This window comes from Protopterus annectens, chromosome 13.part0 (assembly GCF_019279795.1).
Source record: "Protopterus annectens isolate FY-2018-M chromosome 13.part0, PAN1.0, whole genome shotgun sequence".
In the NCBI taxonomy this organism is placed as follows: domain Eukaryota; kingdom Metazoa; phylum Chordata; order Ceratodontiformes; family Protopteridae; genus Protopterus; species Protopterus annectens.
In genome coordinates, this window is record NC_056747.1 from 133,861,940 (window position 1) to 133,877,295 (window position 15,356).

General features: G+C 44.4%; 1 protein-coding gene across 1 annotated transcript in view; it reads right to left on the reverse strand.

Moving 5' to 3' along the window:
* The window catches only part of NWD1 (NACHT and WD repeat domain containing 1), a 1,242,814-nt gene that overhangs the window by 539,399 nt on the left and 688,059 nt on the right, over positions 1-15,356 (reverse strand). The window lies entirely within an intron of this gene.

Below are 15,356 nucleotides of genomic sequence, written 5' to 3' on the forward strand. Positions count from 1 at the left end.
TCCTCTTTGGTCTTATCTAGATTATGTAAAGCATTTTTAAAGGTACCATTTTACTCCAACCCCCCATTAAGGATCCTACTCCTCCATGGGATTTATATATAATTCTTCAAGCCCTGACGTGACCCCTTTTGAACCAGCTGGCATGGCAGACTTGAAATGTTTTGTCTTGGAAATCTGTTTTTCTAGTAGTGATCACATCAGCAAGATAAGTATTAGAACTCCAACTTCTCTCTTCTAAGCCATCTTATCTGACTTTTCCCAAGGACAGGATATCTCTTCGCAGTAATCTTTCCTTTCTGCTTAAAGTAACCTCAAAAACAGCTATGAATCAGTCTGTCAACCTCCCTGTTTTCTCTCCAAAATTTTCCAGTAAAGGAGAGTACATGCTGTACCTATTAGATGTGCATAGACAACTTTGATTCTATATTCATAGATCCAAAGATTTCAGAAAATCAGACCAGCTGGTTATTTCCTTTTCCAAAGCAACACTGGATAAATCTGTCTCAGGGTGACTTTAGCCAAGTATCTCGGTGATTTGTATTTCCTTTGTCTGGAAGGAAAATGGATTGACTTTTCCTAAACCTCCTAAAGCTCATTCTACTCGATTGGTGGCCACATCCTCTGCTTTTTGATCTAGAGCTTTTATAGATGATATTTGTGGAGCTGCCACTTGGTCAAACTCGCATGCCTTCATTGCTCACTACAAATTGGACATTTTGTCTTGGAAAAGACCAGCCTTTGCCTCTGGAATATCATTCCTTAAGGACCACCCTGGGTTTCACTAGTTGGGGACTCTGCCCCATTGGTTGAGAAATGGACAAAAAAAGACATCAGATATAAAAGTTATGTACTCATCTTAACTATGCATTTGTGTTGTCTGTTTTCATCCTTTCTCAACCTCTTACCCTCCACTCCCCTTCCTACTTGAAAAAGAAATGAGTAGAGTAGTGTATTGCCTAACTGCTCATGAGCTCCAGCTGTTTCCTCTTATGTTTTCCTACTTTATGTAGTTGTTTCACTGGGATGCTGTTTAACCTTTCTCTATTATTTCCACCTGTTAGCTGTTTTACACATGATGTATGTGGAAGGGAGGGCAAACTTGATCTAAAGTAATTCTGACTGGAAAGGAGGAGCTTGAGCTATGGGTCCAAGTCTTTAGAAGTGACCGAGGTCAGATCCAAAACCCCATCAGTTGCGGAAGGATGAAAACAGTCAACACAGATTCATAGTGATGGTGAGTACGTAACTTTTATTTATCCTTGTGCATCTTCACATCTCTACTGGTCATTTTCTTTCACCTCACTACCTACCATGGTACACTTTCACTGTATTCACACCCCCACACTACCAGCCACCCTTCTTATACTCAGACTTAACCCATCATACATATTTCATCAAATTTATTTAATGACCAACCTATTCACCTTTTTCAAATACAAAGCTTCTAACCATTTAGTTTAGTTTGGTATAACCTGGAATACATTCATATACGTTTTAAGAAATATAACTAATACCAATCCACTCTTCTCTAAAATCACTTTTTGTGGTGACATCCTTCCAAACCCCAGTTCCTCACCCTCATTCATTCACCCTCCTCTACCCGTAACTCCTGTACACCCACAAAACCTCTTACCTCCATTATTATTCATCGTATTCTAAACAAAGTAACAGACCTTCAAGCATGGTTTCTTCAGTATTCGCCAAATATTACTGTCATTGCCAAAATGCGCGTAAAACTCAGTATAAAAGATTCTGAAATTCTGTCTCTTGGCTACGGTATAATTCGATGTGACTGACTACACAAAAGAGGGGCAGGCATTGAAATTGTATATAATAACTGTCTAGGTTTCTCGCCCCGTAAACGTAACATACCAGCCTTCCAAAATGCAGAACGTCTTATTTCTCTTCTCACTGTTAGTAATCATAAGAAACGATGTATAGTTGCCTTGCTCAGGTAATAATATTAGCTTATTAGAAGAAATTCTTTGCTGGATAAATACAAATATTACTATTGAAATCATTATCTTAGATGTCACAGATAACCAGCCAATGTTAATGTCTCCTAACACCCCAACTACTAATCTTAACTCGTATGGGCTCAAACAGTTAGTCTCTTCTCTACTTCCCTCAACAAATCGAATCATAAAAATTCTATCCTCGTCTGGATACTCGTGCCCAATCCCAGTAAGTGTACTGACTCTGGGATACTACCAGATTCCCTTAGTGACTATCACCCTATATTCACCAACAGAAAAAATACCCACCAGCTAAAAAAAAAGTCAGTGTAGAACTACCCGAAATCTTTCTAACTTTCATCCTGATGCACTCAATAATTTAGTAAATTCCTTTAAATGTTATATACTCATATCCCTACCCCTAAATGAAATCGTCAACAAATTCAATAATATATTTGTGAATACTTTAAATGCCTTTGCCACTACCTTAAGTAAGAGTAAAAAATATCCCAATCCCTATCTGATGCATTCAACTCAAAGTCTTATGCAAAAATATGATGAAACTTGGAAACAAGGTCACAAAGATAAAACCCCTGAAAACCCTACATCTATACAAAGAATTGCATAATCTCACCAAGAAGCAAATTTACCAAGACAAAATAAAAATTGTTATAGAGACCTACAAGATAATTAAAAAAAATCCAAAGAAATTCTGGATCTCAATTAAGAAAAATCTTTGACCTGGCTCTATATTCTGAGCAAACCCCTATCCAGACTTATCCCCTCAGAAACAGCTACTAAATTTAACACTTCCTTCATTGACATTATAGCCTGTCTTACCTCAAGTTCTGCCCAGCCATTTAATTAACCTCAAAACTCTACTAGCTCTGACATCCCTGCCTTTAATCTCCAACCTGTCTCTACATCATATGTTAGACAGCTTCTAAAGAAACAAAAACCCAGTTCTCCTTCTGCTGCTGATCACCTTGCTAAGTACCTTAAGCTCACTACAGACTCTGTTGCATGCCCAGTCTCAATTCTCATCAACATATCTCTTCAAGACTTCCATGTCTGTGCCCCAAGGCTGGTGTTATCATTCTGAGGGTCCCCAACAGGTGTCAGGTTGGGGCCCTCTGAATACTTAAGTCTAACTATCACTCTTACTGCCACCTCTCCTATGCAACCTTTTGGTTCATGCTGCAGAGTTTTAGGAGTAGTACATACTGACGGAACTGTAGCTACATTACATTCATACATTATGATAGGACTTTGTACAATACCATGTTGGCCCATCTCACAGAGGGACATTTACAGTGACTGTCATTTAGTTGCAACAATGATGCATTGTAAAAATTCTACAAACAGAACTGGAGTACTGTTTCACCCCCCCCCCACACACACACACACAGACACCTCCTCCTCCAGTGGTCCCCAGTGTTTTCCTCTCATCCCAGGCTCTCCACAACATGCATATTATTTTTTTTTCTTTTTCTCACATTTGCTTTACTCTTCAGTATTTTTAAGAAGCCATGACATTCTCTGTGCTCTGACATGCATGTTTTTTTTTTTTTTTTTTACTTTTTACACAACTTTGTTATCCAATGATTGCTTGAAGAGAAATTATGATTAAGGAAAGAAATGGCAGAGTTGCTTTTCAACTTTAGATCTAAAGTTGTCATTTTCATTCATTCCTCAATTAATAGGTTTCGATCCGATCCTCGGATCTGACTTGGCTACTGTTTTAGCTGGAGTTCATTTGGATTGCTTGCTCTACTTTGCCTGAATATTACTGATCTCTGTCTGCATTTTATTTTGAATTTAAGTTTTTCATTTAAGGTTTTGTTATTTCTATTTTTTTATCTTTTTCTTATATTAAATTTGTTTTGTTTTATGTTTTCTGTTCTTTTGGAGTTTTAAGAAGTCTTGGCTAGGGTCAGTTAGAAAAGTTAGCAAATAATTCCTTTGTGAAAAGTGAATAAGATCAGCTAATAAGTGGGAGGAGCTGAGAAATAGCATCCCTCATTTAGGGTGCATTATTTGTAGGCATCTATATTTAGCTGGAGTGCTTGTTTGGCTTACTTGCTGTACTGTGCTTGAATATTGCTGATCTTTGCATTTTATTTTTCTCACGCATTTGTCCAGCTGTTGTATTTTTAAATCTGGTGGCTTTTGAGTTGTCTGCCTCCACTATAAATCTGATTTTGGCTTCCCAGTCTCATATCATCAGCTCATTTTACTTAGTATGGAGAGATCATTTGGGAAGGACCACCCCCTTAGTTTCTTAACTTTGAATTATCTTCTGTTTCCTCCCTTCTCACTTAAAAAGATGCACTTTATTTGGTTGCTTTTACTGTATTTGTGTCTCTTCCTACTGTATTACTTTATATTGCTTTTGCTGCTTGTTCTTAAAAGTGTTCAATTGCATTTATTCTGCTGCATTTATTACTGCTTGTTAGTAGCCTGATTAAATTGTAACTGTTATTCTAAACCACTTAGGTTGGGTTTAAGCACTTGGCTTCAGGACAGTTATTTTACATTAAGAAGTTTGTGGTCTACACTCTTATGGGAGGAGAGGGTAGCTTCTGCCTTTCTGAGCTGGGAATTGCTGGTGAAGGCTTATTGTGGCTGTTCTAAGTGTCTTTGTCTTTGTTCTGGATTAAACACTTGGGCTCCAAAGCAGTTATTTTACATTAGGAAGTTTTATGGTCTATACTCTTGGGGCAGGAGAGTGTAGCGTATACCCTTCTAAGCTGGGAATTACTGATGAAGGCTTATTCTGCCTGTTCTTCTAATTGTCTTTGTTCTGGTTTAAGCACTTGGGTTCCAGACCAGTTATTTCACACTAGGAAGGTTTGTGGCCTACACTCTTGTGGGAGTATTCCACTGAACTGCTGCTTTACTTAAACGTTTTTTTGCTGTTGTGACTGCAATTTTCTGCACTTTGAATTTCTAGTAGTTTTGCATTTTATAACATAGGCTAGATTCAGGTCTACTGAATCCAGACTGGTATCATTTGAGCACTAAAACCAGCCATCTTACATTAAGAAGGCCCCCTGCACCCTTGTGGCAGAAGTGTGCAGCCAAGGACCCATCTGAGTTGGGGATTGCTGAAACAAGTCTCAATCTTGGGCTTTCCCTATGGTTAATTTAGAGGTTAGCAACAAGCAGTCAATCTCGTGTTATCTGAAGCATCCACTGCCTGCTACTGAAAAATAAGTATAATCTTTACTGCATTGTATTTTACTGTGTTTTGTTATTTTTCAACTGTATTTTACTGTATTTTTGCTGTTTCATGCACTTTTAGCTTAGAATAGACTTGGTTCAGATTTGCTGGACCCAGACTGTTTTTACAATTTCTGAAAGCTAATCCAGCTTTCCTCCACAAAAGAGGGCCTGCTCCTACACCCTAGTGAGAGTGGAGGACCTATCTGAGTGGTGATTGTTGGCCCAGGGCCCAGTCTAGTGTGCTACTATTGGTTAGAGTGCTTGAAATCAGTTTAATTTTGTTGCTACTTGTCTGCATTAGCTTGTGTTTGCATGGTGCACACCATCTGCATAACCATGCATTACTGTGCAGTGAAGGATACCATTCAGGTATAGGCACAAACTCTTAGATAGATAATTTTCCCTTAGTCAACTGCTTGTGCTCCATCAGAGGTTTCTCACTGTTGTGCTTCACTGCAAGGTTAGACACTCAGCTAAGTCTCTGAGGTTCCTCCACATGTCTTACCCATTAAGCCCCTTGCAGTTTAGAACTTTTTCTTGTCTTTTAGTCATACCTGGTCCTTCTAGTCCCTTCTCTGTTACTGATTGCAGTACTTCACCTAGCATCACAAATGGACAATTTCCCATTATTTCTCCAGCCAACCTGATCGATGCGGGCATCCTGAAACAATGCAGCAATTGCATGTTAAGTTGTCAATCTCGCCTTCATTCTTGCTGGATGGGGTTCGAAGCCGATCCTCGGCTCCGACTCGGCACTTGCTAAGCTCGAGAGTCACTTTTACCAGCTCGAGGCAGCCCCATATCCCATGATGCAAGGCGGTGATTACCCAGATCTCGTTTGCCGCTTCGCTCATGAGGTCACCTTTTTTGCCAGCTCCTGGTAAGTGAATTTAATTACTCTTTTCTGAGAGATTTAGCTATCCCAGTACCTTAATTCTTCATATTATTAGTTTGTTAGTTCCCTCGATTCACTTAGCTCTATTCCCGTTAGTTTCCCGTTCCCTTATCCATATTTTTTGTTAGTCAGGCCTTAGGCCTTACCCTCCCAAACAATTTCCTGTCAGGATTTGTTTAGGTGTGTCTGTGTGTTTTTATTTCCCTGTACTTAGTTTTTGTATAGTTAGTGTAATTTTTGGACTGAGTGGTGTGTGTGTTTGTGTTTAGAACTCAGTCATGTCTAAAGACACTAGGGTCTCAGGCTTCAAGAAGTGTGACTCGTGCTGTCAGAAGATGTCTCTGACAGACGGTCACACTTCTTGTATTTATTGCCTGGGACCCCTACACCTGCAGGACTCCTGTGCTATTTGTCACTCATTCAGCCAGAGAGTCCTGCAGGAACATAGAAATAAACTTATCCTAAGAGGTCTTCTCAAGCCTGAGAGCTCCCCGGCTAAGTCCAGCTCAGAGAAGCCCTCAAAGCCATCCAAGGCCCAGCCTTCAGTGTCCAAGTCTGTGGCCTTGGTTCTGACTCCCCCGGAGTCGAGATCGGCTCTGTCCGGAGCCGATCCTTCCTTCTCGGAAGTTTTAATATTGGCGCCGATCGGCACCGATACCCTTGCTTCGGTACCTGTGTCGGCTCCGGCTGGAGCTGATACCCTTGCTTCGAAGCCTGCGTCGGCTTCGGCTGGAGCCGACATATATCTAACCCAGCTCAGAGCCGACAAGCTGTCGGCTCCAACTGGAACCGAAGGTTCTTCGGCTCTGATGGCTCTGTCGAGAAAGAGATCTAGATCTCCTTCGCTGGAGTCTATCCACTTGGCTCCGGCCTCTCCCTTACTTTCGGAGCAGAGCCATCGGAGCCGATCCTCAAGGTCTTCCAGACTCTCAGACCATGACTTGGAGAGAGTGGTGAGTAGACTGCTGAAATCACAGGCACTGGCCCAGATGCTCCATAGCCCGTCTCAGCAGACGACCACTATTCCACACCCTCCAGAAATTCCTCCTTCGACTCTCCTTCAGAGCTCGGAGCCGGAGATTATTGGTACCGTGACTGTTGCTGCTTCGGAGCCGATACCACCCCTTTTGGCTCCGTCGTCTTCGACTCCTATCTCCTCCTTGAGACCGTCCTTGGAGGGATCCGGTCGTCGGGCTTCCCTGGTCGGTTCCGAGGGGGCGAGTGGCATCGGACCCTTGTCTGACCCCGTTCTCCCTCTCGGAGCTTCAGCCTTGGTGAGCTCTGCACCGACATCTGCTTCGGAGCCTTCCCTTTCGGTGGGTCTGGGGATTCCTGTTTCTTCGGAGCGGGAGCTCTCGGTCCTCCCCGGGAGGGGAGCCTTCGAGGTGATGAGGAGTGTGCTAGCCCCCGAGCTCAGTCAGCAGTCGGTCCCTTTAGCTCCTCCCTCTACAGTGCCTGTAGATATCTCTTCCCACTCTCTTGCTCCCGGACCCAGAGATCCATCGCCCCATGTTTCCCCATTGGGAAGAACTTCCTCTTCCGAGGTTTCTCCTGATCCTTCAGGGGAACCCCCGCGTAAGAGGACCTGCAGGAGGAAGCACTTAGACTCCCCTGAGTCTACGACATCAGATACCGACTTAGATGAGTCGGAGGGGTCCCCAAGATCCCCCTCTGAGGATGTCTCCTTTTCAGACATCCTTGAACTCCTGAAACAGAGGGGAAACTGGCCCTCCATTAATCCCTCCGAGGATGAATCAGTATACCTGGAGGCTTTTGGATCTCGACCCTCCACCTCCTGGGTGTCTCCGCCTTTCGACCCCCTCATGGACGTGATAGCTCGAAAGGCGTGGGCATCTCCTGATTCTGTGGAACCAGTCCCCAGGAGGCCTTCTAAATTTATCACGGCCCCCACTGAAAAACAGTTTGTCACTAAAGGTGTCCCGGTTGATGCCATGGTGGTGGCGGCCGCCACCAAGAAGGAACTTGCAGATCCTTCCGTACCAGTCCATCCTCCTAACAAGGAGTCTAGGACCATGGACAGGTATGGCAAGCGGATGTTTTCCTCAGCGACCTTTGCCATGCGTTTGCTGAATTATTTATGTCACTTCACCCGACTTCAAAGAGATATCCTGAAAGAATTGGGTGAGGTAGTACAGGATCCGTCAGCTGCTGGGGCTCAAGAGAAGATTGCCTCTCAGCTGGGAATCCTAAATTCCCTAACTAACTCCTCCATGCGGCTCATTTCTTATGCAGCCGATGGGGCGAGTAGAGCCGCAGGCACAGGAGTGGCTCTCAGACGTCAGTCCTGGATGCGGCTTTGCAATTTTGCAGACCCCTTTAAGGCGTCCTTCACAAACTCTCCCTTTGATGGGACAACTTTGTTTGGACCTCAGGTGAAGGACACTTTGACCAGGTGCGAGCAAGACGGCAAGACTCCTTCTGCCGTAGGAGTCCGTTTCTCCACCCCTTCTAGACCTTACCCCAAAGGTCAGAAGGGAGGGAAAATGTGGTTCCGAAAATCACAGGGAGTCACGCCTGACGCACGTGGTCAGTTTACCCCCATAGGCAGAGGGGGTAATAACAACAGACGCCGCCCTAGGGGCAGAGGGGGTCCGCAGAACCAGGGCAGCAGAGAGCCTCTCTCTGACAAGCCCTTCCAGCATCCCTGAGGTGTTGCCCGACTGCCCACCCTTGGAGGCAGTCGGGGGGAGATTGTCACTGTACCCAGAAGCCTGGCTTTCCCTCTCTCAAGAGAAATGGGCACAGTCGATCATATCCGAGGGTTACAAAATACCTTTCGAGAAAAGCCCCTTCCCTCAAAAAGCATCCCTTCCAGACGTTCCACCCGGTCTAAGGGAAATTGCAAAGCTAGAGGTTTCAAAGCTTCTAGAGAAAAGGGCCATCCAGCCAGTTCCAACAGATCATTTAGAGTCCGGAATCTACTTAAGGTTCTTTTTGGTCCCCAAAAAGACGGGAGACTGGAGACCAATATTAGACCTCAGCAGGCTAAACAAGTCTGTCAAAAAGGCGAGATTTCGGATGGTCACACTTCAATCGATTTTGCCCTTTCTGGTCAAAAACAACTGGATGTGCTCCATAGACCTTCAAGATGCGTACTATCACATAAAAATCCACAGACGCTCCAGAAGGTTTCTCCGCTTTCAGCTGGGGACCAGTCATTTTCAATTCAGAGCCCTGCCCTTTGATCTCACTACAGCCCCCAGAGTGTTCACCAAATGCATGGCAGCGGTCACGGCTCACCTGAGACGTCAGGGATTCCAGGTGTTTCCGTACCTAGACGACTGGCTCCTCTCAGCCACCACCAAGCATCAACTTCTCCAGGCCAGGGATTACACTCTACGTCTCTGCGGCCAGTTAGGGATTTCAGTCAACTTCGAAAAGTCTTCCTTATCGCCTTGCCAATCTATTACCTTTATAGGCGGAGATCTAGACACTACTCGGATGTCAGCAAACCTAACAAACCAAAGAATCTGGATATCCAAAACCATGTTCGGATCATCCTATTCAACAAACAGGTACAAGCCAGGTTGGTCCTGAAAGTGTTAGGCCTTATGGCAGCTGCCATCACACTTCTTCCTCTGGCCCGTTTTTACATGCGTCTCCTACAGTGGATGTTGTTTACCCAATGGTCCTTCCAGCAGTTGCCCATGTGTCACAAAATCCTTGTGACACAGACCTGCAAGAGCCATCTATCCTGGTGGACTTCTTCCCCCTTAGTCCATCAGGGCAGACCATTTGTCCCCCCGGCCCCGGTAGCCATGGTCACTTCGGATGCCTCCCTGATCGGGTGGGGGGGGCATTATCAGGGCAGGATGGTCCATGGCACGTGGCAACCGTTCGAATACCACCTGCACATAAATGTCCTAGAGATGAAAGCAGGGCTTTTAACGTTGCAAGCCCTCAACGACTTTCTTCCTTTAGGAACTATTGCAGTTCACACGGACAACATGTCTGTAGTATGGTACATCAACAAACAGGGCGGGACCAAGTCCTATCCTTTGTGTCGAGAAGCTCTCAGACTTTGGCAATGGGCGATCTTCTCTCATCGGTTTCTGATAGCAATGCATATCCCCGGGAAAACCAACATCATAGCGGACAGATTGAGCAGAGCTATACTCATGCCTCACGAGTGGTCTCTCAAACAATCTATAGTGGAAGAGATTTTTCAGAAGTGGGGCCGCCCATGCTGCGACCTTTTTGCTACACCCCAAAACAGCAAACGCCCAGACTTCTTCTCTCTCTTTCCACTTCCGGGCCATCCCCCCAGAGACGCTCTAACCCAGGATTGGCCCCGGGGACTTCTTTATGCTTTTCCCCCTTTTCCGTTAATACCTCAAGTACTCCAGAAAGCCACCATCTTGAGAGCCAAGCTGATTCTCATTGCCCCTTACTGGCCTCGACAAATTTGGTTCCCGTTCCTTCATCGCCATCTCTTGGTGCAGCCTTGGCATCTGGACCCAGTTCCAGATCTTCTGACCCACCAGTTGGGTCAACTGCACCGGTCCATTTATTCCCTCAACCTCACCGCTTGGTTGCTCCACTTCCTTCCTTAGCCAGGCTTCCTATGATCTCTAACCCCGTTAGAGATATCATAGTAGCTTCTCTAAAGTCCTCTACCAGAAGGATTTACTCTAGCAAATGGCAACGTTTCTCCTTTTGGGCAAAGTCTGAGAACATAGATCCCTTTACTGCCCCTATTCAGTCAGTCTTGGACTTTTTAGCTGAAATTTTTCACTCCGGTTCTTCTTCTTCCACAGTTAAAATCCAGTTGGCAGCAATCTCGAATTTCCATGTCGGATTTACAGACCAGAACATTATGTCTCACAAACTTTGTAAAGCTTTTCTCAGAGGGGTATTCCTACTTAAACCCCCTGTTAGGGATCCTCCACCGCAGTGGGACCTAAATTTAGTGCTGGCATCCTTGATACTTCCCCCTTTCGAACCGGCTGCTACATGCTCATTAAAATTTCTTTCTTGGAAGACACTCTTTCTAGTTGCTATTACCTCGGGTAGGAGAGTGTCTGAACTTCATGTTCTCTGTGTTCGTCCCCCTTACTTGGTCTTCCACAAGGATAGAGTATCCTTGAGAACTAATCCATCCTTTTTACCCAAGGTTGCTTCTAAGACAAATTTAAACCAATCTATTGATCTTCCAGTATTTTTCCCCAATCATTCTGACAGGGTGGAACAAAAATTGCATTGCCTAGATGTTCATCGCCAACTCAGATATTACTTGGACAGAACAAAGCAATTTAGGAAGTCTGATCAGCTTTTTCTTTCTTATGCTGAAAATAAGAAAGGTCTCCCTGTTTCTAAGGTGACCTTATCCAGATGGCTGTCTTCCACAATTTCTGACATTTATCAGCTTAGGGGCAAACAACTGATCTCAAAACCTAAAGCACATTCTACCAGAGGTCTAGCCACATCTACAGCTTTTCAGGCTAGACTACCCTTAGACACTATTTGTGCAGCAGCCACTTGGGCCAATCCTCATACCCTCGTTTCTCATTACAAATTGGATTTGGCCTCCAGGGACAGAGCAAGTTTTGGTTCCACAGTTCTCAAGATTCTGTTCCATTGAGCCACCCAGGATAGAGGTGCTAGGGACGCGGTCCCATCCAGCAAGAATGAAGGCGAGATTGACAACTTAACATTTAGAAGTTATGTACCTACCATAACGTTCCATGTTAGTTGTCTTCTCTCGCCTTCTTTCTTGCGTCCCTCCCTCTTGTCCCCCTAGCCTGGACAGACCTTGAACTTCCTTCTTCTCTGGGAGATTGTTCTTCATTGGACACCAGTTAGCTCTGGACCTTAGTTACCTGGGGTTCCCCTTACAGCCTTCTCAGGTTAGTTGTTCTTCTTTCCTTTGTGGGAAGATTATGGGCAGTTTCCTCTAGATACCAAACGAGATCTGGGTAATCACCTCCTTGCATCATGGGATATGGGGCTGCCTCGAGCTGGTAAAAGTGACTCTCGAGCTTAGCAAGTGCCGAGTCGGAGCCGAGGATCGGCTCCGAACCCCATCCAGCAAGAAAGAAGGTGAGAGAAGACAACTAACACGGAACGTTATGGTAGGTACATAACTTCTAATTCATGTACACTGACTACCCACTTCTCCTAAGTCGCACAAATTCAATATATGAGAGATGCATCGATATTAAGAGTCTAGAATCAAGGCTCTCTCACTCACAAATCAGTGTATCGGATACTAAGGATGTCAGCTCACTCACTGCATTTCCTGCACCATCCATGCATACAATACCTAAACCTACATATGCAGAGGTTCTCACTAGAAGCCTACCTAAAGATCAGAGACCTCCCAAACATAAACACATTTCACTTAATATATTCCCAGCAAGTCACAGTACACATACAAACACACAAGCAAATGTCTCACCAAACATGCCACTGAGGCAAAACACAAAATCAGATGTTTTATTCATAGGTGACCCCATTGTGAGACACACAGATGTCCCACTCACCAGGCTGGATAAGGAAAAGGTCACAGTCAGTTGTCTGTCAGGTGCCAGGATCCGCCACATCACACATACACTCAAGTCTCTGAACAACAGGCACTGTTATGACTCTGTTATAGTCCATGTTGGTGTGAACGACTTGAGATGTACCTCACTGGACTATATGGAGATAGATATGACTGAGCTCTCTAATTATGTGTGCCAGGCAGGTATGTCCCTAGCCTTAAGCAGCATTCCACCTTCACCTAGGATGATGTCTCAATACAGACAAAAAATGATTGACATCAACAATTGGCTTAGTTTCTAGTGTCATTCTAAGGTGATCCAGTACCGTCAGCCTATGTTGAGATGGTTGATGGACCACAATGCTTTGCCAGAGATGGCCTCCACCTCTGTCACCTCTGGACTTTCAACTACTGGCTAATGCTCTTGCCTTCGCCATAGTGCCTTTTGTAGGCAATGTCACAAAAACAAAATTCCTGATATAAAAATATCCTCAAAAAACAACCTTGAGGTTATGCAGCTAAATGTTAGGAGTCTATATCTGAAACTGCCCTCACTGGAAGCACTGTCCACCTTGGAACAGAGACCTTTTTCAAGGCCATGGAAAGCACCCCTGTCATACCAGGATATAATGCCTTCCACATGTTCAGACCACAAAATGAACGCGTGAAAACTAGAGGAGGAGGAGTATCAATATTCATCAAAGATAAATACACCTCCAGATTGGTTGAACAGACTGAATCCCTAGAGTTACTCAATGTGCAAATAACTATAGAAACGACCCCTCTCTGGGTTATCAGCAGCTACAGATCCCCCTCCATGAACCATGATATCCACGCTGCCTACCTGGATCTACTTGAGCCACTCAAAATACAACCAAACACCCTGCTTATGGGTGACTTTAACTACCCATCCATAGCTTGGGTGAGTGTGTTTGTACATGTATAATTTACCTAAAGGTTGTTAGACTTTAACTCAGATGTCTTGGAGCAGATAGCTGGCACCCCACAAAGGACCCACACATTCTAGACTTGGTATTCACCAACATGGTAGAACAGTGCACCACCACAAGTGTGCGGCCCTCCTGGTGAAGTATAATCATAAATCTGTCTCTTTTGATGTAACAGTAGCATCAGACCCCCCCCCCCCCCCCCCCAAGGAGAAATTAGGCTAAAATCTTCTCCAAAGCCAAGTGCAGCCTTTTATGAGAGGACAGTAATAGCTTCAAAGCTCATGTCCCCACTGATGGTAAGGACACCTATACTGGGATGTACACTAATGCATTGTATAAACATCTGTACAATTGTATTGACTCAGCCATTCCTGATCGGACCAAACCATGATCCTCAAGAAAAAACAAGCCTGCCTGGTGGACATCCACCCTAAACAGGTTACATAATAAGAGGAATAAATTGCTGTCTAAGAGCAAGAAGGAACAATCACAGAATTGGAAGCACACCCTTCCCAGCTTGAACAAGCAAATAAGACAACTTGTAAAGTCCTGTAGTGCTAACTACAAATCTAGATTAGTATCCCTAGCTAAGGATAAGGATAAAAGCATTCTTAAGCTACATCTGAAACCTTAAAGGAAAAGCCCAGATTTACGCTGAACTGGTAGTGAATGATACCACATATACTGAACCAGTGGAGATAGACAACCTGCTAGTAAACAGGTTCAGTGAAAACGTCTCCCCCCCTGTCCCCACCACATATATCCCAAAACACTCCTGCCACCTATTCTTCACCTAGTATCTCTAAAGCGCAGGTCTTAACCACTCTCTCGAAGGCCAAAAACACAGCCTCTATGGGACCTGATAACATCCCAGGCTGCATTCTCAATGGTTTAAAACAGCAGTTAGCAACACCATTGCGTACCCTTTTCAACCTTAGCCTAAGCACTAGTTTTGTCCCTGCTGAATAGAAAACTGCTACCGTCATTCCATTGCACAAGGGGAGTGGATCCACTGACCCTGGGAACTATAGACCCATTAGCCCAACTAGCCTTATCTGCAAGGCCGTGGAGAGAATCATCATGGACCTTATCAACAAGGATATAGGAGACCTTCAATCACTTGACCCGACCCATTTTGGTTTTGTTAAAGGGAGATCCTGCCTGTTGAACCTGGTGGACTTCTTTGAGACTGTCACCAAAACCCTGGACGAAGGCGAATCTGTGCATACGGTCAATATCGACTTAAGGCCTTTGACACAATCCCCCACTCAGGCATCATTGAAAAATGCACCCAGCTGGGGTGTCAACCAGTATACTGACAGGTAGGTTACAAACTTGCTCACAGACAGAACACATACAGTCAAAATACGGGACTCCACCTCCATCAGCAGACCTATTAACCAGTGGTGTTCCACAGGGATCAGTGCTGGGGCACACCTATTGTTTGGAATCTTCTTCTCAGAAGTACAGGCAAAAACAAAATGTCTGTAGCTGAGAAAGTTTGCTGATGACTGCAAACTGGGAGCAGTCACTGTGTCCCCAAGTGATGTCAACATTCTACAAGAAAGACTTGCGCAAACCAATGATTAGTGCCAAAGTCATAGTCTTAATGCTTTTTTTTGCATTCCCCTTTGGCAAAGACGATGTCCCTGCAGATTCCCATATTAATAACAACACCCTAAGCTGTAAATCATTGGTGAGAGATTTGGGCACACAAGTTGACAGCAACCTTACTTTTGATCACCGGGTCTATATTGTAATGTTGACATTTTAGAATGTCGAATTCCACTTCTTCGACATGAAAATGTCAAACTCCAAGGTTCCCGAAT